General features: G+C 40.5%; 1 long non-coding RNA gene across 3 annotated transcripts in view; it reads left to right on the plus strand.

Moving 5' to 3' along the window:
• LOC113596210 (uncharacterized) overlaps positions 1-22,012 on the plus strand; it is a 41,133-nt gene that overhangs the window by 14,135 nt on the left and 4,986 nt on the right. Inside the window, exons 3-6 of one of the 3 annotated variants that reach the window (XR_008296380.1) lie at positions 7,590-7,681; positions 11,529-11,628; positions 15,681-15,898; positions 20,090-20,692. This is a non-coding gene — a long non-coding RNA (uncharacterized LOC113596210). Of the gene's footprint in view, positions 1-7,589; positions 7,682-11,528; positions 11,629-15,680; positions 15,899-17,121; positions 17,827-20,089; positions 20,693-22,012 lie in introns of those variants that run through there. The other 2 variants (XR_003416975.2, XR_008296381.1) reach the window with 2 other exon arrangements.

Here is a 22,012-nt window from a genome sequence, read left to right on the forward strand (position 1 = left end):
CTAGTTCACATGCCACTGTGGAACCAATGACTGACAAGGAGAATGGGACCATTGTACTGACTTGGGACAATCAGAATTTCTCCTTGGAGTTGGGAATACAACCCCACTTTCTTGAGTCACGTTGAAGAGATGGACACCAGACCAAATTATAATTCCACTGGCAGGAGGTAAGCGAGGAAAAGATACTGGACAAGACACCAAAGGTGTCAGCCAGGCCTTCCACCCCAAATCTCTTTTCTGTGGAGCTGCCAGTGTGATCTTCTCAACTCTCATTTCTAATTATGTTTCTCCTCTGCTTAACGTTTTGGTGGTTTCACCTGATACTTAGAAGGTAATCTAAAAACATTATTTGGGTTTACAAGTTTTTGCAAGCTCTACACACTGCCCTCCTCACTTTCTGTAAACCATCCTTCTGGCTTTGCTGCCAAGGGGCTTGTGCCTATCCCTGTCTGTGGACTGTATTAGTCAGGGTTCTCCAAAGAAACTGAACCAATAGGATATAAAAGATTTATTTAGAGGAATTGCCTCCTGTGACTGTGGGGGGTGGCAAGTTCAAAATTTGCAGGGCAGGTGGCAGGCTGGCAACCCACGGGTTGATGTTCTCGTCTTGAATTTACTCTCTGGGAAACTTCAGTTTTTGCTTTCAGACCTTGCACCTGATTGGGTGAGACCCACCACATGATGGACAGTAATCTCTTTCACTTAAAATTCACTGATTATAGATGCGAACCACCTCCCTAAAACACCTTCACAGCAACACCTAGGTTAGTGTTTGATTAAACAACTGGGCACTACGGTCTAACCAAGTTGACACATAAAACTAACCATCACACGGACCGTTCTTTTCTTCCCATCTAGCCAGAACATGCCCACTCTACTTCCAGGTCTCAACTTCCTCAGGAAGACTTGTATGCAGGCCTCCTTCCCCAACCAGATTAGATGCCCCTCCTCACTGGCTCCAAATGAACTCTCTAACTAGCACTACCATCATGCAACTTTATAATAATCTGTTTACCTGTTTGCTAACTGGCACACAAGCCTGAAGAGCAAAAACTATGCTCAGATCACTGTTACGCCCCATCAGCCAGCACAGAACTTGCCACATAGCAGAGGCACTCAAATAGTTACCAAGGGGATGCATCCCATCCAACTCCATGTTATGGTTAAAATAATAGGCTTCGAAATGAAAACCACCTTACTTACGATTACCTTGCAAATTAGTAGCAGAGCTTGATCAGACCTCAGGGCTCTTGCCTACGACTTCAGCCTCCTCTGCACTTTGCACCTCCTCTTTGTGCAGGAAGGCGAAGATCCACCAGTCGTGTCAAGGTTTAGTTTTTAGAGGCATCTGTGTCCAGCTGTTTTGTATTTAAAAAAGAGATGCACACTTGGGTTCCTGTAATAGGGGTTCATGGGTTTTTGTTTGTTTGTTTTGTTTTGCTTTTGGGTGTACGTATGATGGTAGGAAGCTTGTGTGACAGGAATGGCTATCCAGCCGACTTTGAGGGAAACCTGGCCAGGAACTAGCTTCTCTCTCTGCTCCTTAGCCCCAAGGGGTCACCAGTTCCCTGCCATCCTGCTGCTTCAGCTCTGCCAGATCTTATCCTTTTCCTGTTGCCCACTCACTCCTTGTCTGATCATGCTTTCCTGACGCTGTGGCTGCTGCTTATGAGTACTGTGGGCTCACTCATGCCTTCTCTCTGCAATTGTTCAGTCTCTTCCTGCCACCCAAATGCCTTGCTCTTTGTATTTTCTAAATGTAGTTTCCAACCGGGCACTCTGGTAGGCTTATTTTGTTACTATCTTTCCTATTTGGATAGAATTTTTCATGCCTCATCACCTCAAAGGTTAGCCCATGAATGGGCTGCTTTTAGATCCAATTGGCTGTGATGGAAGTGGTCTGGAGGCAGGCAGATCATGTGGCATAGAACATTCTAGAGACTGTGAGAGGGCATTTTTTTTTTCTTTTCCAGTGGCTGAGAGTGAGGTGGGTACCTTCATTGACCTGTCCAATACAGCAGAAAAAAAGATGACCAGAGTTTTTGGATAATAGTCCGAGGTGTTACCTCATGGCAAGGTATGATAGTATTTTAAAGAGGCTCAGGTGACCTCATTTCTGGCATATGGTGCCTTTAGATTTTCCTTTTCAGGTTAAGAGGCTGGGAGTAAAACATGCCGGGGGGCAGTGTGAAGAAAATGGGAAAAAATGGAAAATGGAAAGAATGTTATAACCCTGAGATTATAACATTTGACTTGGACAATAACAAGTGAATTTAAATGAAGCTAGATCTCAAAGTGATTTCTATGAAAAGAGACAACGAAGTTTTATTTTTCTTCCTTTCTTCTTCTTCTTCTTCTTCTTCTTTTTTTTATAAAGACTTTAATCTAATCTGGTAGAGTAGAAGAAAATAACTCAATGTTCTGAAAATAAATTTCCCAGAGGAGGCCATTAAGGCAGCCCTTTTGTTTCCTGTCATACTCTGAATCAGTTACAAGGACAAACTCTATTTGTTTGGGTACATTAATTTTGCTCAATGGCCTTTCTAGAAAATGAGCATCAAATTGATGGGACTGGACCTCAGCAAAGAAGAAGTTCCAATTTTCTCTGGATGGATTGTTCTGGACGTGCAGTGGAAAATTATTATTAATAGCGATTCATGTTTACTATCCAGTGAGCATGAGAGAAAGATGGAGTTTAGAAATGCAGCTGTATCCAACTAAGCACTGAGCATCATGGGACAAATTACTAGGCAGTGATGACCCCAATCTTTGGCTCCTGTGTGGCTAGTCTGTTTGGGCCATACTTAGTGTGCTGGATCATCTATTTTCTCTGACTATGCTTTGTTCGGGACCTTCGGAGAAGCAAGATAGGTTTTTGAGATGATTTAGTCATTGGGTTGTCTTCTTGCAGGTTCCATGTGGTGCTTATGCCCCAGATGCATTCATGTGTTTATTTCAATCATTCAACTGAGCTGAACAGACATGTCCCCTTCCCTCATGGAGTTGATATTTTAGCGATTAAATTTGATACCTAGGTCTTTCTGATTCTGATTCAGCCTTCAAATATCAAATAAAAGGAGAGGTATTTCATGGCTTTGGATTTTGCTCTCCAGGTTAAGGGGATAGGGGTATAAACCATGCTCACAAAGAGGGTGTAAAGAAGGAAGTACAAAGAAGTAAAATAACTCTATCTTCTTGGGGCTTAATGAGAACCCAGCTAGTCCCTGTGGTTAGTGGAGTATGGAGAGTTACTATAACGCTCATTTCTCATAAATGTATATGCCTTTGTTATTTGCATTCTGTGTGCTAAGCTCATTCCTGAATTTATTTCTCTTTCTCTTTTCTGCAGAAATGAATGAAGACAAACCAAACGAGAATAGGCAAGGTGTCTTTATTTAGAGCTTGCTATAGCAAAGGAGTCAGCCACCATCACTTGTGTTTTGGCAGAGATTGAAAGGCAGGCAGAGGGGAAGGAAAAATTTGTAGTGAAACAAAGGGAAGGCTTTAGGTATGTTCTGATTGGAGGCTGTTGGCATGGGGAAGCTAATTAGAGGCTAATTAGAAGGGGCCTAATTAGAAGGGGGCATTCTATATGATTGGTCAGGGGCACATATTGGACTGTCTCTGGTTGGTCCAAAGTTCAAAAATTAGGCATGTTAACTTATTAATTAAATCCCAGCTGTTTGTGGTCAGTTGCTACAGAGATCATTGTTTAGCTTCCTAGCTGGTTGATAGATAGTGGTTTGACTTGTAGACAGAAGATTGGTTTCCTGGGCTGGTTACTATAGATGATAGGTTGGTTTCCCAGGCTGGTTGCTGCAGGTTGTAGGTCAGAGCTCTGTTTTTACATATAGTCTGGCCATTGTTTGTATATTCAGTCTCTCATTCATTTGTTTTACTTAGATTGCTTCATGTATTTTAACTTTTAAATCCTTTATTTTATACATATCTATTAATAGACATCAATTCTGCAACCTTCATGGTACATTTTCAAAAAACTTTTAATTACAAAATAATGCATGTTCACGAATAAAGAGCTTTAAAATAGAAATAAGGAAAAGGAAAAATAATTTTATAAACTTCCACCAACCGCGTCCCTGCTGACAATTTGCTATATGTTCTTCCTATGCATATGTATTAATATAATCTCATGGTACTTTGTATATTCATGACTCTCTTATATATAGTAGTTGGTGTGTATTTCTCCCACTGGGGGTTTGCAGAGATGAAGTGTATTCTTACTCAATTGTGACTTCCCAAACCTTGCACAGTACTTTGAACATAGTATATTCAACAAGAATTAATTGAATATTTTGTATTGAACCACATTAAGTTGTCTGTCTTGTAAGTAAAAAAAAATCAAATAATGGCAATTTGATGTGGTTAAATCTACTGGATGGATGCCTGGATGGTCGAACAGACAGACAATGGATGGATGAATTATAATGCCCTTTACCATTGTCTGGTCTGTTCCACATAACTGATGATCTAAGCATCGATGTTCTGGATAAATGTGTTGTGGCCTCTTGACAATGATGGGGAAAATTCTGACTTCTGCTCCCAACTTAGTTATTTCTTCCATTTATTTATGACTGTTATTTAGCCAATTACCAAATGGCAGCATCAGTCCTTTTCATCTATATGTACATCAACTTTTTTTTTGTAAGACTTCAATCTCCTTGTCATGAGTAGGTGGATCATTTCATTTTCCAATTATTTGAGCTTCAGTTTAGGATTTTGGTTAATGGTTTTGCAAGACATTGATTAGAGAGGTCTTTCTTTCCTGATTAAAAGTATATATGATAGCTTTTCTCTAGCTCTCTTTTATTTGTATCTAGTAATTGTGGATATAAATATATAACTATGGAGATCTGTCACATACTATATTATGTGAATTTTTCAGGAAGCAGAATCTTTTTTTTTTTTTAATCATTTCAGAAGGTTGTCATTAGTCAGACTAAGGATTCTGGAAGTAAATCTTAAGTAAAATGAATTGTTTTCAATAAAACACTGTAATAGCACATCACTGCTGCCAACTCCTATTTAATATTCCTCCTATTTAATATCTGTGTATAATATCTAGAGTAGAGTTGCTGTATAAATTATCTCTAAGGCTGTGGTCTTTAGGGCTTGGTGTTTAAAAACTATAATCAGTTGGTAATTTAGTATAGTGGATAAGAGTACAAGGTTGGCTGTCCCTACTTGTCTTTTCTTCCAGGTCTCTCTGTTACAAGTCCTTCTACCTCAATATGTTATTTTCCCTCTTGGAGTCTTGTTACCTCCTATGAAAAATGGTGCTGTAGACTGAATGTTTGTGTGCCTCCAAAATGTGTACGTTAAATCCTAAACACGAATGTGAAGGTATTAAGAGATGGGGCCTCCGGGAGATGATTAGGCAATGGGGTAAAGTCCTCATAAATGGGATTAGTGCTCTCATAAATGAGACCCCAGAGAGCTCCCTCACCCCTTCTGCCATGTAAAGTTGCATGGAGAAGACTGCCACCTATGAATCAGGAAGTGGGACTTCATCAGACACTGAATCTGCCAGAGCCTTGATCTTGGACTTCCAAGCCTCCAGAACTGTGAGAAATAAATCCTTGCTGTTTATAAGCCACTCAGTCTATGGTATTTTGCAATAGCATTCTGAATGGACTAAGACAAATGGGGGTAGTGTTATCTTGGATGATAAAGTCATTCAGTCTTTCATTCAATATGCACTCAGTCATGTGTCCAGACCTTGTCCTTGGCAGTGCTATTGGGTGGCACAATTCCATGCACAATATAGTTACGCAATACATTCACTTTGCTTTCTGTGTTCTGGTGATGCAGAGAAAAAGGAGGCAGGCAAGCCTTTTTACACTCTCTTGTTCCATTGTAATATCCCTGGCAGTTCAAAGACATAAGTCAAATGTTGTAGTTGGAGGAAGGAATACTTGGGTTCAAATCTGTTATTAGATCTTGGGAAACTTCTGTACTCTTCCCTCTCAATTCCCTTCTGGGCAACATGGAAATAATAGTTTCTGCCTCTTTTACCTCCCAGAATTGTCCAGGCATTTACTTTACACAAGTTATCATAATTTAATGAGATCATCAAATGATATTAACTCCTTGAGTGCCCCTTATAAACTGTAAATGTAGTAGTGGTGATTAAAATTCTTACTTTTTAAAAAATAAAGCTCAGGTTGGTTTGAAGAAAACAAATGTTTTTCCAGTTTTTTTGGTTGGACAGTGAGGCATTCCCAGAGGAGTTTTAGAACACTTCCCTGCATTACAGGGAGATAATTTATCCACGGTATTTCCAGAAGGCATCACTCTCCAGTCTGCTTATCAGGATTAACTGGGAAACATCTTAAAAATATCCGTACTTGGGGGGCACCTGGGTGGCTCAGTTGGTTAAGCGCCTGACTCTTGGTTTCAGTTCAGGTAATGCATGATCTCACGGTTCATGGGTTTGAGCCCTGCATCAGGCTCTGTGCAGATGGCACAGAGCCTGCTTGGGATTTCCTCTCTCTCTCGCTCTGCCTCTTCCCTGCTTACCCTCTCTCTCTCAAAAAAAAAAAAATCCATATTTGGGTTGCACCCCAAGCGATTGAATTGCAATCCCTGGGGGTAGGACTTTTCAAAAAAATTAAAAATCACCTCTGAATGATTCTAATGTGCAGACTGGGCAGAGAAGCACAGCCTCAAGAAATGTTCTAAACTAATGCCCGTGGTTTTGCCAGAAAAACTACTGAGCATTACAATTGTCCTGAGTGGACAGATCGTGGTTTGCCCAGCCTGCTTCCACCTTCTGAAGGTGGCAGCTGTGGAGAAACTGCGTGTTCAGGCCGCAGGATAGAGGGCCTGCCCTCTGCTCTTACAAATGGCATTGACAGCATTTCATATGTTTTACGGTAGTTATAAAGTCACCTGCAATTGAATTGCTTCACAGATTACAGCGTGCTTTCAGATGCATCATCTCATTGAAATAAATTTATTTCTTTTCTGCAGATACGAGGAAACATATGCTCATCACAGGAATTTTACCAAGTCTAGAAAAGTGAAAGGAGGAATTAAAAAAATCTCTCAAATCCTGTTATCCAAAGACAACTATTGCTAATATTTTACAAATTTCCTTCCAGTTGTTTTTAATGAGTTACAATGTCATCATAAAATCATGCATATTCATTGTGAAAAATCAAATACAGAGATTATAAAGCAAAAAATGTCCCTGTCCTCTCCCTAACCCCCCACCCACCCCAACCCCTACAACCACTTTGCCAAATCACATTCTTCAGAGGCAGACATTGTTAATGTTCTTTACGTGCAAACTCTTTTCAGGCTTTTCCTTCTACGTTAAAAAGTTTTTGCTTTTCATGGTCGTATTCTTAAAGTAAATTCAATTTCTATTCTGTTTTACCCCATTGAACATTACATCAGAAGCTTTCTTGAACATAATTTCTAATGGCCGTATAATATTCTATTGACTATATGTATTATCATTTGCTTAATTATACGCTGTTGAATAATTGCCTTGTTTTCGGTTTTTCACTATGATAAATTCTGCAGTGACTATCTTTGTGCATAAAACCTTTTCTGTTCCCATCTAGGCAACTTCTATAGAAAAATCCACCTTCAGGAAGAGTATTCGTGGGTCACAGTGATGCTTCTTTCCATGACCTTGGAAAGTTTGGCCATGCAGGTACCTGTACATTTTATAGTAATACAGAGAAAGCGTCATGGGTCTTAGGATCAGATACATTTGTATTCAAATACCAGCTTTGCCACTGATTAGCTGTGTGACCTTGGAAAGTAACCTAATCTCTCTGACCCTCATATCTGCATCTGTAGTATATAGATAGCAATGCCTACTTGATAGTTATTATGAAGGTTATTTTGTAAGGCACTTAAAGTAATACCTTCCCTAAATAAATACTGAGTAAAAATTGTTTCCTCTACCTCCTTTAAAAGAAAAACAAAACTTTTTTTGCTTTAAGAAAAATTGAGGTAGGGGTGCCTGGGTGGCTCAGTCGCTTAAGCGTCCGACTTCAGCTCAGGCCATGATCTCACCGCTCACGAACTAAAGTGCCGCGTCGGGCTCTGTGCTGACAGCTCAGAACCTGAAGCCTCCTTCTGATTCTGTGTCTCCCTCTCTCTCTGCCCTCCCCCTCTCACGTTCTGCCTCTCTCTCTCTCAAAAATAAACATTATAAAATTTTTTTTTAAAGAAAAATTGAGGTATAACATATACAGGAAGTTACACAGCTGTTAAATGTATAGTTTGATGATTTTTTTTACATGTGCATAAACCCATGTAATCACAATTCAGATCAAGATACAGATGAACATTTCTGTCACCGTAGGTGATTCTCTTATGCCCTGTACCCCTCCATAACCATCCCCACTTCCCAGAGGTGACCACTGACTTCTATCACCTTGAATTAATTTTCCTATTCTTGAACTTTATTTTTATTTTTTAAGCACATTTTAAAAAATTTATTTATTTAACTGAGAGAGGGAGGGAGAGAAAACATGTGCAAGCAGAGGGGGAGCAAAGAAAGAGAGGGAGAGAGAATCCCAAGCAGACTCTGCACTGTCATTGCAGAGCCTGATTCAGGGTTTGATCTCACAAACTGTCAGATTAAGACCTGAGCTGAAATCAAGACGCGGATGCTTAAGTGACTGAGCCACCCAGGCGCCCCTTGGACTTTATTTAGTGGAATCATATAGTAAGTATTCTCATGTGTACAGTGTCTTTTGCTCAATATTATGTCTGTGAGATTCATCCATGCTATTGTGTTAATAGTTTGTTCTTTTATATTGTTTTATAGTATCCCAAAGCAAGAATATTGCAACACTGACTTATCCATTCTCCTGCTGATGGACAGTTGAGTTGTTTCCAGTTTGAAGGTGTTATGAATGCTTTTCCTGTCTATTGTAGACAACTAACACATTTCTTTTGGGTACATATCTGGGAGTGGAGTTGCTGAGTTATGGGTGGATGAAGATTTAGTTTGGGTAGACATTTCTTTTATCTCCTCTGAAGACAAATTGTGAAAAGTTAAAACCATTCATTTCTTCATTCAACAGATGTTTGTGAAGTGCTCTGTATGTATCAGGCACTGTGCTAAATCCTAAGGTAGCGGGGTCCCAGGGTTAGTTAAATGAGAGGTTCAAAGATGTCACTAAAAACCACTCTTCCTTCTCACCATCTTCAGAGTTATACCCTCACTCTCAAGAAGGCTGCTGCAGCTCCAGGTATCACATCATTACAAGATCTCATCCACAAACAAGAAGTAGGGAGAAAGAGCATCCTTCTTCGTGTGTGTGTGTGTGTGTGTGTGTGTGTGTGTGAATTTTGTTTGTTTATTTATTATTTTTGTGAATTTTATTTTTTAATCTGAGAGAAAACTTTCCCTCAAATTTCCAGTAGATTTTCCTTCAGGCCCTATGTCATACACTCATGCTCTAGCAGCAAAGATGTCTGAAATGAAGTGTATTCAGCATTTTCTTTCCTGTTTTTTAATGTTTATTTATTTTTGAGAGAGAAAAGGATATTGACCGCAAGCAGGGGAGGGGGAGAGAGAGAAGGAGGGGCAGAAACCGAAGCAGGCTCCAGGCTCTGAGCTGTCAGCACAGAGCCTGATGCGGGGCTCGAATTCACGGACTTTGAGATCATGATTTGAGCCGATGTCAGATGTTTAACCAACTGAGCTGCCCAGGCTCCCCTCCCTTTATACTGTTCTGATGCTCATTCTCATGTCACTCAATGTTGTGGGGATTTCATCAAGAATTGTTAAAATGAAAGATCAGTTGAGAAAGGTGAAGAGGAGAAACAGAGAACGCATTTCATGCGGTGATGGAAGTCTATGTAATTTATAAATTGCGTGGCTAGAGAAATTGTAGCTTATTATTTTAGGATGCAAAAGAGAATGTGGAAATTGGAATCAGTTACAAGGAGATGTATTGCAGTTAGCCAACGTTTGTTGCTTCACAAATACATGAAAAAATACGATCGTGTGAAGGATATTGGATACCAAATGGGCTTTATTTTTAACTGTTTGTTTTAATAGCTCATGAAAATATGGCGGTGCTTTTTATGGCTGTAATGAATTTTAAGGATATGAGGCTTCACTTCAGCTTTCTAGTACTAAATCTTTTTAGTAGAGAGAAGATACTCAGTATGCTGGTATCCCTCCAAGCTCCTGGTGGTCAATTCCTCCTTCTGTTGCTCTTCATACTTTTCTAAAAATTGCAGGCTGTATGGGTAGAAGCAGTGACAATTTCAGCAGGTGGTTCCTAGGAAACTGGTATCATGCTCTGTGAGCCTCATTTGCCTTCCTCAGGTTTCTTTTCATTTCTTGAATACAAACCTTTCTCCCTTCCTCTGGAGGATGTATGATGGCTTTTGTGGCACTGGAACTTTAAAAGGGGGAAAATATATGGGTGTATTGAGACTCTTTGGTTTCAATATCAGAAATTCAACTTAACTTCTTGGCCCTAAAGAGAGACTTGATTGTAAGAGACTCTTAAATACAAAAGACAAACTGAGGGTGGCTGGAGGGGTGTTGGGTGGGGGGATGGGCTAAATGGGCAAGGGGCATTAAGAAGGGCAATTGTTGGGATGAGCACTGGGTGTTATATGCAAGTGAGGAATCACTAAATTCTATTCCTGAAATCATTATTACACTGTATGTTAACTAACTTGGATTTAAATTAAAAACAAAATAAAAACGAAATAAAAAAAGAGAATTGATTGGTTCGCGTAACTGAAAAGTCTGGGACATACTGACCTCAGGCATGGCTGGATCCAGGAGCTCAAATGTTAAAGGATTGGTTTGCATGTCTTGTATCTTGTCTGCTTTCCTCTGTTGTGGCTCCATTCTCAGACAGGCTGATCTCCAGTGATGACAGGATAGCTGCCAACATTTTGTCTTCTCAGCAAACTCAGTACGAGAAAACATATTCTTTCCTCAATAGTTCCAGGAAAAGGTATGCACTCTGGAGGATGAAGGGTAAGGATAGGGCTGATACTGAGCCAGAAGGCACCAGTCCAGGTGGGAATACAGTTTGTAATTGCCATCAGATGGGGCAGTGCCTATACTGTACCTGTTGACTATTCTGAAGTAAGGGGAAGTGGCAAAGAGTTATCCTATTGTGCTTTTTACACTCTTATTTCATTTCATTCACCCAAATTTTAATTTTTCCTTTACCTCTTTCTTTGCCCCTCCAAAGTCTCAAGAAGCGGGTAGGCAAGATTCTATCCCAGTTGGGGAGAATAAGTGTGATACAATGGTCATAATGGTGACTGTGCGTGTGGCTAATGGGACCTGATTATTCCAGGCCCTGTATTTCATCCTTTGTCCAAGAAGAAAGTAAGACAAACCTCAGCTTCATTGGGGCAAGTGCCTAATGTCACATTCACCATTGTATTTCCAGCACATCACAGACCAGTGCCTGGCACAGCAGGAGTATTCATCAAATAATATTTGAATGCAGAGAAGAAGAAACGTGAGGAAGCAATACAATTTTTTCCTTATTGTCTTACAGAGCATGAGCTATGGAGCTGGAGTACCTGGGCTTAAAACCAGGCATTTCTAGCCCTGGCCTCACCGGCCGCATGACTTGAGGCCTGACACTTAGTAGAGAGGTAAGATACTCAGTTATCATAGATACTCCCTATGGCTCAGTTTCTTTATTTGAAAAATGGAGATAGTAGTAGGAATTGTTGAGAGAATTAAGTGAATAATACACACACAAAATACTTACATGGTAGACTGGATCTCTAGTCACCTATATCTAATCATCTATGGGAAGAATGTACCTCCCCACCCCCTTTGAAGTTAAACTTGGCCTTGCGACTTGACTTAGCCAAAAAAATGTGAGAAGAAGTGCCATGTGCTCCTTCTGAGTGGAAGCTTTAAAGGCCAGTGTGTGTTTTGACATAGGGTGTGTAGTGAAGAATTTGGCCTTGCTCTCCTGAAATCATTGTGGCACTGTGTGTTAGCTAACTTGGATGTACATTAAAAAAATAAATTAAAAAAAAAAAAAGAATTTGGCCTTGCCCAAAGAAAGGACTGGCCTTTGCCCTCAGCTTCCACGAGGTACTTAACGTCATACTTGATAGGAATGTCTTTGGTGACGGTGGGGGTTGGCCACACCAGGAAGACCAACCATGTGATTTAGGGTGGGGACCTTGGGTCACGTGTTGTCAGTCAATCATTCAATCAATCATTAAATCCTGCCATTAATCATGCCTCTCTAACCTCAATAAAAACTCTAGATGCAGAAGCTCAGGTGAGCTGCCTTGGTCAGCAATATTCTGTGAGTAGCATCAGGGATTGATGCTGGGAGAGTAATGCATCCTGAGGACTGCATAGTTTTGTGTCTGGAAACTTCCCAGATTCTGCCCTATGTGTCTCTTCCTTTAACTGTGTAACTGTAAGCGCAAAAGCTTTCAGCAAGTTCTTAGAGTCCTTCTAGTGAATTACTGAATCTGAAAGTATTTGGGGGAAACTTCTGAACTTGCAGTTGGTGTCAGAAGTGAAGACAATCTTAGGGATTGTGTCCTCAAATTTTTCAGTTTGGTTACCTCTGAATATACGTTTCTGTTTTTTCTATTGATAGGGCCCTGGCAGTGTTCCTGATATTGTCAGCTTTATCAGTCTGCCTCTTAGGATAAAGAGGATGATATGTGGGAACACAGTCCCCAGCCCACCTGTGTCACATGAGTGAGAAATTAATTTATTTAAAACAAAGTTCTGCTTATTTGGGGATTGTTTGTAGTCACAGTGTAACCTAACCATCCTAACTGATGTAGCCTGGCCAAGGGCCTGGCACACAGTAAACACTCAATAAATATTAGCTACTACAAATTAGTACTGTAACACGAATACCTTTTTATAATATAAACATCTATACAGATCATCTTTAAATTACAAGAAAACTTCCTAATAGTGTCTGTTCTTTAAATCTTGGGAGCTGAAAAAAAATACAATTCCCAAATGAAGTTCTATAAACAACAAGTGCCTTTTAAGTCCTTTACACGATGAAGAAAATTGACCTTTGGAATCGCTGAAGATTTAGCATTCACAGCCTAGCAGCCATTTTCCCAAAATCCAGAGCCCCCAACTTCCACCCAGAAAAAAATCTGGAGTTTTCTTTATTTTTTTTTTAATTGTGGGAAAATACACATAACATAAAATTAGCCATTTTAACCACTTTGAAGTGCTCAGTTCGGTAGCGTTAAACATATTACCCACTGTTGCGTAACCCATCTCCAGAACTTCTTCATGCGATTTTCGATATACTCCTCACCCTCGCCCCTAGCCACTCCCATTTCACTCTCTGTTTCTATTAATTTGATACTCCAGGTACCTCCTATAAATGGAATTAAGTAGTATTTTGTCTTTTTGTGACTGGCTGATTTCGCTTAGCATAATGCCTTTAAGACTCATCCATGTTGAAGCATGTGTCAGAATTTCCTTCCTTTTTAAGGCTGAATAATGCCCCATCGTGTGTTTATAACACATTTTGTCTATCCACTCATCCATCAGTGGACACCTGGGTTGCTTCCACTTTTGCCTGTTGTGAAGGATGTTGCTATGAACATGGGTATACACGCACCTCTCTGAGACCCTGCTTTTGGTTCCTTTGTATATATCCCCAGAAGTAGAACTGCCACATCATAGAGAAATTCCATGCTTTAGTTTCTGAGGAACTGCCATACTATTTTCCATAGTAGCTACACTTTTATATTTCTACCAATAGCCAAAGCAGTTTTAAAGTCGATTCTGCATTGGAGGCAAGCCAGGTGCACTTTAGAACTCAGCCCCAGTCTACTCTTCCTAGTATCTCTTCCATCCTCGAAATAAGGGGATTAAAAAGAATCTTCTTCCTAGATGACATAGGTGGGAGGAGTTTTCAGGGGAGATTAACCAAAGTAAGGGAGTAAGCCACCACCTCCATTAGACTTCCTCAAAGCCTCGCCTTTTTTTGCCTGTCCACCTCCCAGCCAGTCTTCCTCTCTCATCCAGAATCTGCAAGGGATACAAGGGCTTGACAGAGCTTCCATATTTGATTTGCAACCATTACTCTTTCTCCTCTTTTCAAAAGGGAAAACGTTTTCTTTAAAGGATTATATGCATCTTCTTTCTCTCCATCTATTTTACCAGTACATGGGTGGTGGTTAGCCCAGGCTAATTGCTGGTTATTGATCTGTAACAAACTGCTGTGTAACAAATTACTGCCAAACTCAAAACAATGACCATTTAATTATATCTCATGAATTTGTGGGTTATGAATCCAAGTGAGCTTATTTGGGTGATTTTTCTACATCATGATGGTCAACTAGGGTCACCTGGTGGCTTTAGCTTGTGGGTGACCGCTTTGAAAGGCTTTACTCACTTGTCTGGTTTCTTGGAAGATGACTGGAAGGCTGGGACCCCCAGCTGTCAGGGGTTCCCACACAAAGCATGCATGGTGGTCTCAGGGTGGTCAGACTTCTTACATAGCAACTTAGGGCTCGAAAGAATGTTCTAAGGACCAAGAGGTGAATGCTTCTAGTCTGTTAAGGCTTAAACCCAGTCACAGAGTAAGCTTTTGCCATATTTTATTGATGAAAACAGTTACAGAGCGCACCTAAATTGAAGAGGAGGGCACATACACCTCATCTATTGATGGGAGGCGTGGCAAATAGTTTTTGGCCATTTTTAATCTTTTGCACTATTTACATAAGAAGAAGGTAACAAGATCATGACTCAGGTAGAGTCTGAGTTTCACAGTGATCAAGGATGGGGAGATTAAAGGACTAGCCTACATTAGGTAGAGCAGAAGACTGACATACCAAAAAGTTAGCTATAGCCAAATCCCAAAACAGTGAGTGAAAGATTAATAAATTAAATGTTAAAATTACTGAGTGGAAAAAAATATATATAAGAAAAACAATATGTTTAATAAAGGGGTACTATTAACATAGAAAGAACTTTATAAATTAATGGTAGAAAATACATCTGGAAAAGCAAGGGCTCCAGTATATACAGAACAATCCTAAAAACCAAAAAGAGCAAACTTGAAGGACTTACTCTTTCTGATTTCAAAAATTACTACACAACTATTGTAAATAAGACTGTGTGGTACTGGCATAGAGCAGAAATAGATCAATAGAACAGAATTGAGAATTAAGAAAAAATCAACTTAGGGTCAATTAATTTTTGACAAGGATGCCAAGAACGATTCAGTGGGTTAAAGATTAGTCTTTTCAGCAAATAGTGCTGAAACAACCAGATATCTACAGGCAAAGGATGGAGTTGGTCCCCTACCTCCTACCATATACAAAAAACAACTCAAAATGAACCAAAGACCTAAATGTAAGTGTATAAACTATAAAACTCATAGAATAAATGTTCTCTCTTGTCCTTGGATTGGACAGTGATTTCTTAGATGTGAAGCCTGAAGCATAGCAACCAAAGAAAAAATAGATTCATTGAGTTTCACCAAAATTTAAAACATTTGTGCTTCACAGGACACTATTAAGAAAGGGAAAAGACAACACGTGGAATGGAAGAATTTTTTTCAAGTCATATATTTAATAAGGAATTAGTATTCAGAATATATAAGGAACTCTTATTCCTCTACATTAAAAAGACAAATTACCCATTTGAGAAACGGGCACAGGGTCTGAATTTATTTCTTCTTTTTAAGGAAAATATACAAATGGCCAATAAGCACATGAGCACATCATTTGTCATCAGGGAAATGAAAATCCAAACCACAATGAGATAGCACATCACACCTACTCGTACAGCTAGCAAAAGATGGGATAATAACAAGCCTTCATGAGGATCTGGAAAAATTGGAGCCTTCCTACACTGCTGATGGGATATAAAATGGCAAAGCTGTTCTGGAAAATCATCTGACAGGTACTCTAAAAGTTAAACATAGGTTTACCAAATCACCCTCAATTTCATTCCAAGGTATATACCTAAAATAACGGAAATGATATAAACTGCTATAACATTTGTAGAGAGCAGATCAGAAATAGTTGTCATAACTTTAAATGTGCATATCCTTCGACCCATAAATTTCACTTCTAAGAATGTATTCTAATGAAATATATTAAGGCAAGAGTGCAAAATATGTGTCTAAGATATTCCCTGAAGTGTCATTTAGTAAATTTGGAAATAAAGTAAAATATCTAGCAATAGGAAATCAGTTATGGCATAATTTCTATCAGTCAGTGCAACACTTAGTACCTCTTTAAGAGGATATTGTGTTGCTGGGCTTTTTTTTTCCTGTAGTTTTTTTCCTGTCTTGTGGGGATGAACAGCCTAGGGCAAACATCTTTCTTATGCACCTCTGGGCCCAATTCCCAGAAGACGGACTGTGTATTTGAAGCAAAGGAGGAGAATGCGTGATGTTTGCAAATTCTTTTTTGACCGTTCCTCTGTGTTGGGGTGAGGCTGAGTTGCTTTTTATGTGTCTATCTGAGCGCTGGGGGAAGAAAGATGCCCCTCCGTGTCCTAAATGAGAAGAGAACTGTGATCAGGAGTGGACGAGGTTCACAATTTCAGCCTGGAGGAAGGTCAGTAAAAGAGGTAAGGGCAGCTCCCACCTAGGAAAGGCAGTCCCCACAAGCCTGCAGGATATCAGAGCTTACTTGCTGTCTGCTCCCAGATCACAAGAGAGCCTCCCTGACTCGGGGCACAGCAACCCTAGGCAATCTACACATCTCACCTTCAGGCAGGTGGTTGGACGCATATGGGCTAATGCCTACACTTCGCTTCATATTGACTGGCTTTGCCCCTTTGGGCCCTGAAATTTCCACTTCACTGCAATGAGTCTAAGGAAAGCCTGGCTCTGGAGGGAGGCTGGGTTGGCCAGCCTGAATTTTAATATGTCTTAAGGCATCTATTTACTGAAAGGGAAAACTGTCTATAATATATTAAGTAGGAAAAACAAAGCTGAAAAAGTATATATGCTGTGATTTCTATTTTTTATATTAAAAAGCATACAAGTATTTGCTAAACAAAATATTCCGATGAGCATGTAACTAATGTGGTTTTCAGAGGTGATCCTTATCTTCTTATTACATACTTTCTTTTCTTATACTTCACCAATATTTGATCTTTTTTTTTTCTTTCAGTGAGCATTCGCTACTTTACAAAAGAAGAAACAAGACTATTTTGTTGAAGTGTGCCAATGTGAAAGGGTTAGTTAGTTATTATTGGTCTGAATACGTGGACTTTGGAGCCTGGCAGGTCAACAATGACACGCGGAAAAGCACACAACACAAGGGTGACTGCAGATTGCTGGGCAGAGGGCGTTTACTTTCTGGTCCACTGAATACCCCACTCTGGATGCTAGCGGCCAAGTTTCCTCCTGTGTTATGTGGGAGGAAAAAGGATGTCAGAAACTTGTCTGCTAAAGGAAGAGTGTTATGGGCTGAATTATATCACGCTAAAATTCGTACGTGGGAGCCCTAACTCATAGTACCTCAGAATGTGACTGGATGAGATAGGGTCTTTAAAGGGTGATTAAATGAAGGTGAGGCCATTAGGGTGGGCTTTAATCCAATCTGATTGGTGTTCTTATAAGAAGAGGAAGTAAGACTCACTGAGAGACCCCAGGAATGTGCACACACAGAGAAGAGACCATGTGAGGACACAGCCAGAAGGCAGCCAAGGAGAGAGGTCTCAGAAGAAACTAAACTCGTCGGCACCTTGATCTTAGACTTCTAGCTTCCAGAACTTGGGAGAAAATAAGTGTCTGTTGTTTAAGCTGCCCTGTCTGCTGTTTTGTTATGGTAGCCCAGCAAATGAATACAAGGATACTCATGATTTTAAGTTTCTGCATGTTGCCATGTGTAAATATTTCAGCCCAAATAGTTTCACAAATGCTGCCTTTTTTTTTTTTTTTTGCCTTCACGGAGGACCTTTCTTCAACAAATATTTCATAAGAAAAACCTCATCAAAGAAGTTGTCTTTATTTATGATTTTGCATAATGATAGGTCTCCTGAATTTCATTTCATTCCTGTTCAGAACGTAAATTTATCCAATTAAAAATAGGTGCTTTAGCAAATGATTCATCTTACAAGGTGAGATATTTCAAAACGCAATGACAGGATTTCAATGTTAATATTGTATACTAGCTGAGGGCTCATTGTTGAATGGGTTCAGAGCCCCCTGTGCTTATTAATAAAGGGTAAATTTCAAGTCTCCCTGTTTGAAAATGATGCTTCCAATAACTGAATTTTAGAATTTAATTTGATAAATACTTTGCTTAAGAATGTTCATAAACACATGATAAGATGTACAATTTGGTCACCAGAGAAAAGCCAATTAAGGTCACAATGAGATACCACTATATATATTAGGATAGATAAAATAAAAAAAGACTAAAAAAAAAGACTTATGCTACCAAGTGTTGTTAAGAATATGATGCAATTGGAACTCATACACTGCTGGTGGGACTACAGTCACTTTGGCAAACAGTATGGCATCACCTTATAAAGTTAAAGATTCATTACCATACAACCATTCTTACAAGCAGAAATTCTTGGGGGTGTGCCTGGGTGGCTCAGCTGGTTGAACTTCTGACTTCAGCTTAGGTCATGATCTCATGGTTCGTGAGTAAGAGACCCACATAGGGCTCTCTGCAGTCAGCACAGAGCCTGCTTTGGGCCCCCTGCCTCCCTCTCTCTCTCTGTACCTCCCCGATGCTTCCTCTCTGTCTCTCTCTCTCTCTCCCTCTTTCTCTCTCAAAAATAAATAAACATTAAAAAAAATTCTACTTCTGACTATTTACCCAAAAGGAATGAAAACGTATGTCCAAACAAAACATGTATATGAACAGTTGTGGCAACGTTATTCATAACAGCCCCCAACTGGAAACAAGTCAATGGTCCATAACTATGAATGGATAAACAAAAGTGGTACATCTGTAGCATGGAAAACTATGCAGCAATAAAAAAAGAGAAAATATTAATACAGACAACAACATGGATACATCTCAAAAATATTAAACTAAATGAAGTCAAAGACAAAGACTCCAAACTGTATGAATCTATTTAAATGAAATCCTATAATATGCAAAACTATAATGATAAGAAGCAGATCAATGGTTGCCTGGGGCAGGGTAAGGGAGGTAAATGAATACAAAGGGTCTGAAGACATTTTTTAGGGGGGAGAATATTCTTTTCTTTTTTTTTCTTTTTTTTTAAGTAGGCTTCACACTCAGCGCAGGACCCAATGCAGGGCTTGAACTCATCACGCTGAGATCGAGACCTGAGCTGAGGTGAAGAGTCGGACACTTAACTGACTGAGCCACCCAGGCACTGCTGTTCTACTTTCTCGACTGTGGTGGCAGTTAAATGATTGTCCAAAATTACAAACCTTCATCAAACCGGACACTTAAAATTAGTGTAAATAACACCTTAACAAAAAAGAGGAAAAATTTTCCAGTTATCTTTGAACAACACACAATCAACATTTAGAGGACTTGCTTACAAAAGAAAAGTTTGATACACTGGTATCAGGCAAGCAGATTTGATGACAGATTCAGTATCAGATCACTTAGTCGCTGGTTTGCAGCCTCAGGTGTTCCCCAGGTAAAATTCAAAAACGGGCCTCCATTTGCAAAGGTTGAGAGGAGAATGAAGAAAGAGGCAGGCTGTTCCTGATCGCTAGCTGGCAGTTTTAATAAACAAAGCAAACAAACCTACAAAACTTGTCTTGGGCAGCAGTAAGATGAGTTGATCTCTGCACCTGCTTGCCAGAATCTTGGGGGTTTATATGGAGGCCTTACTCTTTTTTAAATTTTGTTTAATGTTTATTTATCTTAGAGAGAGAGAGAGAGAGAGAGAGAGAGAGAGAGAGAGAGAGACAGAGCATGAGTGGGGAAGGGGAAGAGAGAGGGAGACACAGAATCTGAAGCAGGGTCCAGGCTCTGAGCTGTCAGCACAGAGCCCAACGCAAGGCTCGAACTCACAAACTGCGAGATCATGACCTGAGCCAAAGTTGGACGCTCAACCCACTGAGCCACCCAGGCGCCCCTAGAGGTCTTACTCTTATGTAGAGTCCAGGTTGGCTCAACAACACCTTACTCTCTCCAGGTTGCTTCCTTCAAGTGGCTCCAGCTGTGGCAACAGTGAGCCGAATATATAGAGGGGAGGGAGCGAGGTGCCTCAGATCGGCTGTGTCCACCTGTGCCCGTGGGTGAACCAGGTCACGTCCTCTTGATGACCTCCTCCAACATGAAGACATCCCATTAATTCTTTGAGAAAGTAGGATCATCATTTTGAAGATGATAAAGCAGGGCGAGTTAACAGGAGTAACTTGCCCAAGGAAATAGCTAGTAAGTGGTGAGGCTGGGATTCAATTAGGTCCCAGTTTAGAATTCACTTCCATCTACTACATGCCTTTGACTTCTTAATTGGACCTGATGTGAGTGTTTAAAATGATCTTTTGGGGCCGCTCGAACACGTTGTGAATAGTATTTAACGATAAACTTCATTTTTAGCCCATTTTAAATGTTGTTTTCCTACTGCATCGTCTACCACAAACACTCTGCTCTACCAAGGGTCCCAGAATGAGTCTCATGTGCCCCTCCTCCCCATCTGAATCTCCTCCATTTCAATCACCCTCACACATCCCTTTGCTACCCATCAGTGGTCCACACTGAGGAAAGTCCACTCCTGCAGGGGGTATTTGACAACCTGTGCATATCAGGGAGCATTTTGGACCTACTGGTACTTAGGGAGCAGAAGTTGGGGATGTTGAGCATTATGCCATGCATGGCCCATGAATGAATCATCCAGCACAAATTGCCAAGAACACCTCCCCAAAACTTTGGTTAAATTCTTTCTTTAGAGACCTAATCAAGCCACCTCTGCAAGGCTTTCTTTTCTTTCTTTCCATTTTTTAATGTTTATTTACTTTTGAGAGAGAGAGAGAGAGAGAGTGAGCAGGGGAAGGGCAGAGAGAGAGAGACACAGAATCCGAAGCAGGCTCCAGGCTCTGAGCTGTCAGCAAGAGCCCGACGTGGGGCTCCAACCCACAAACCGCGAGATTGTGACCTGAGCCAAAGTTGGACTCTCAACTGACTGAGCCACCCAGGCACTTCTGCAAGGTTTTCTCTGGGTAATCTGGCCCCAGGTCACCTCTCCCTCTTGAATGACTCCATGCTGTTGCTACCTCTGCTCTTCTGCATAGCTTTTAGCCCTACTTTTTCTGTTTGTTTGTTTGTTTGGTTGGTTGGTTGTGTTTTTGTTTTTCTATTCTTGGTCTAAGGTCTAAAAGCCTGTCTGTCAAAGCCCATTGGAGCCACTCTGGCTTCAGGAAGCCAGTCTGCTATTCAGTTGTGTCCAGACTTGGGGCTACGGTGCTTTGCTTGCTCACTCAGTCACAAAATGATTTAAAAAGGCTTCAATTGGCAGTGCTGTAGGAATTTCTGTAGGGATTTGTAGCTAGAGAGACAAGAACAGGGGCCTTTGTATTGAATGAGTAAATTATGTATGCTACAGACGCCTGTGAGAGACGGGGGGGGGGGGGGGGGGGGGGCAGGGCGGGCAGGCTGGTTGGAGGGGCTGGGGGCTTCAGCCTCTTCTGACCTTTGCCCAGGCAGCATCAGAGCTGGTTCTCCCAAAACCTCCTGTTAGCACTTAATTCTGCACAGGCAGTCACTATGATTCATGCATCAGGCCATTAATCCAGTAAGAAGCCGCTAAATGGGCGGACGAACAAAAACAGGAGGCCCTTCTGAGAGCTGTAAATTATTTCTCATAACAGCTTTATATACTTGAAAGTGAAGGGTATTCCAGGAGTACGGTGCAAAGTACCTAGAACCTCACTTTCTAATAGAAACCTAGGAAATTTGATTCAACCACTAACAAATTGAAGATATATTTTGGACCAGTGGCTGGGCTGGCACAGAGATGAATAAAAACACAGTACTTAATCTCTCAGGAGTTCAAAACCTCCACAGAGTGACTCTCAAATGCTACTCTTCCCTCCCCCTGCCCTCCACATTCTAGTCT

The sequence above is a fragment of the Acinonyx jubatus genome, chromosome B1 (genome assembly GCF_027475565.1).
Source record: "Acinonyx jubatus isolate Ajub_Pintada_27869175 chromosome B1, VMU_Ajub_asm_v1.0, whole genome shotgun sequence".
In the NCBI taxonomy this organism is placed as follows: Eukaryota; Metazoa; Chordata; class Mammalia; order Carnivora; family Felidae; genus Acinonyx; species Acinonyx jubatus.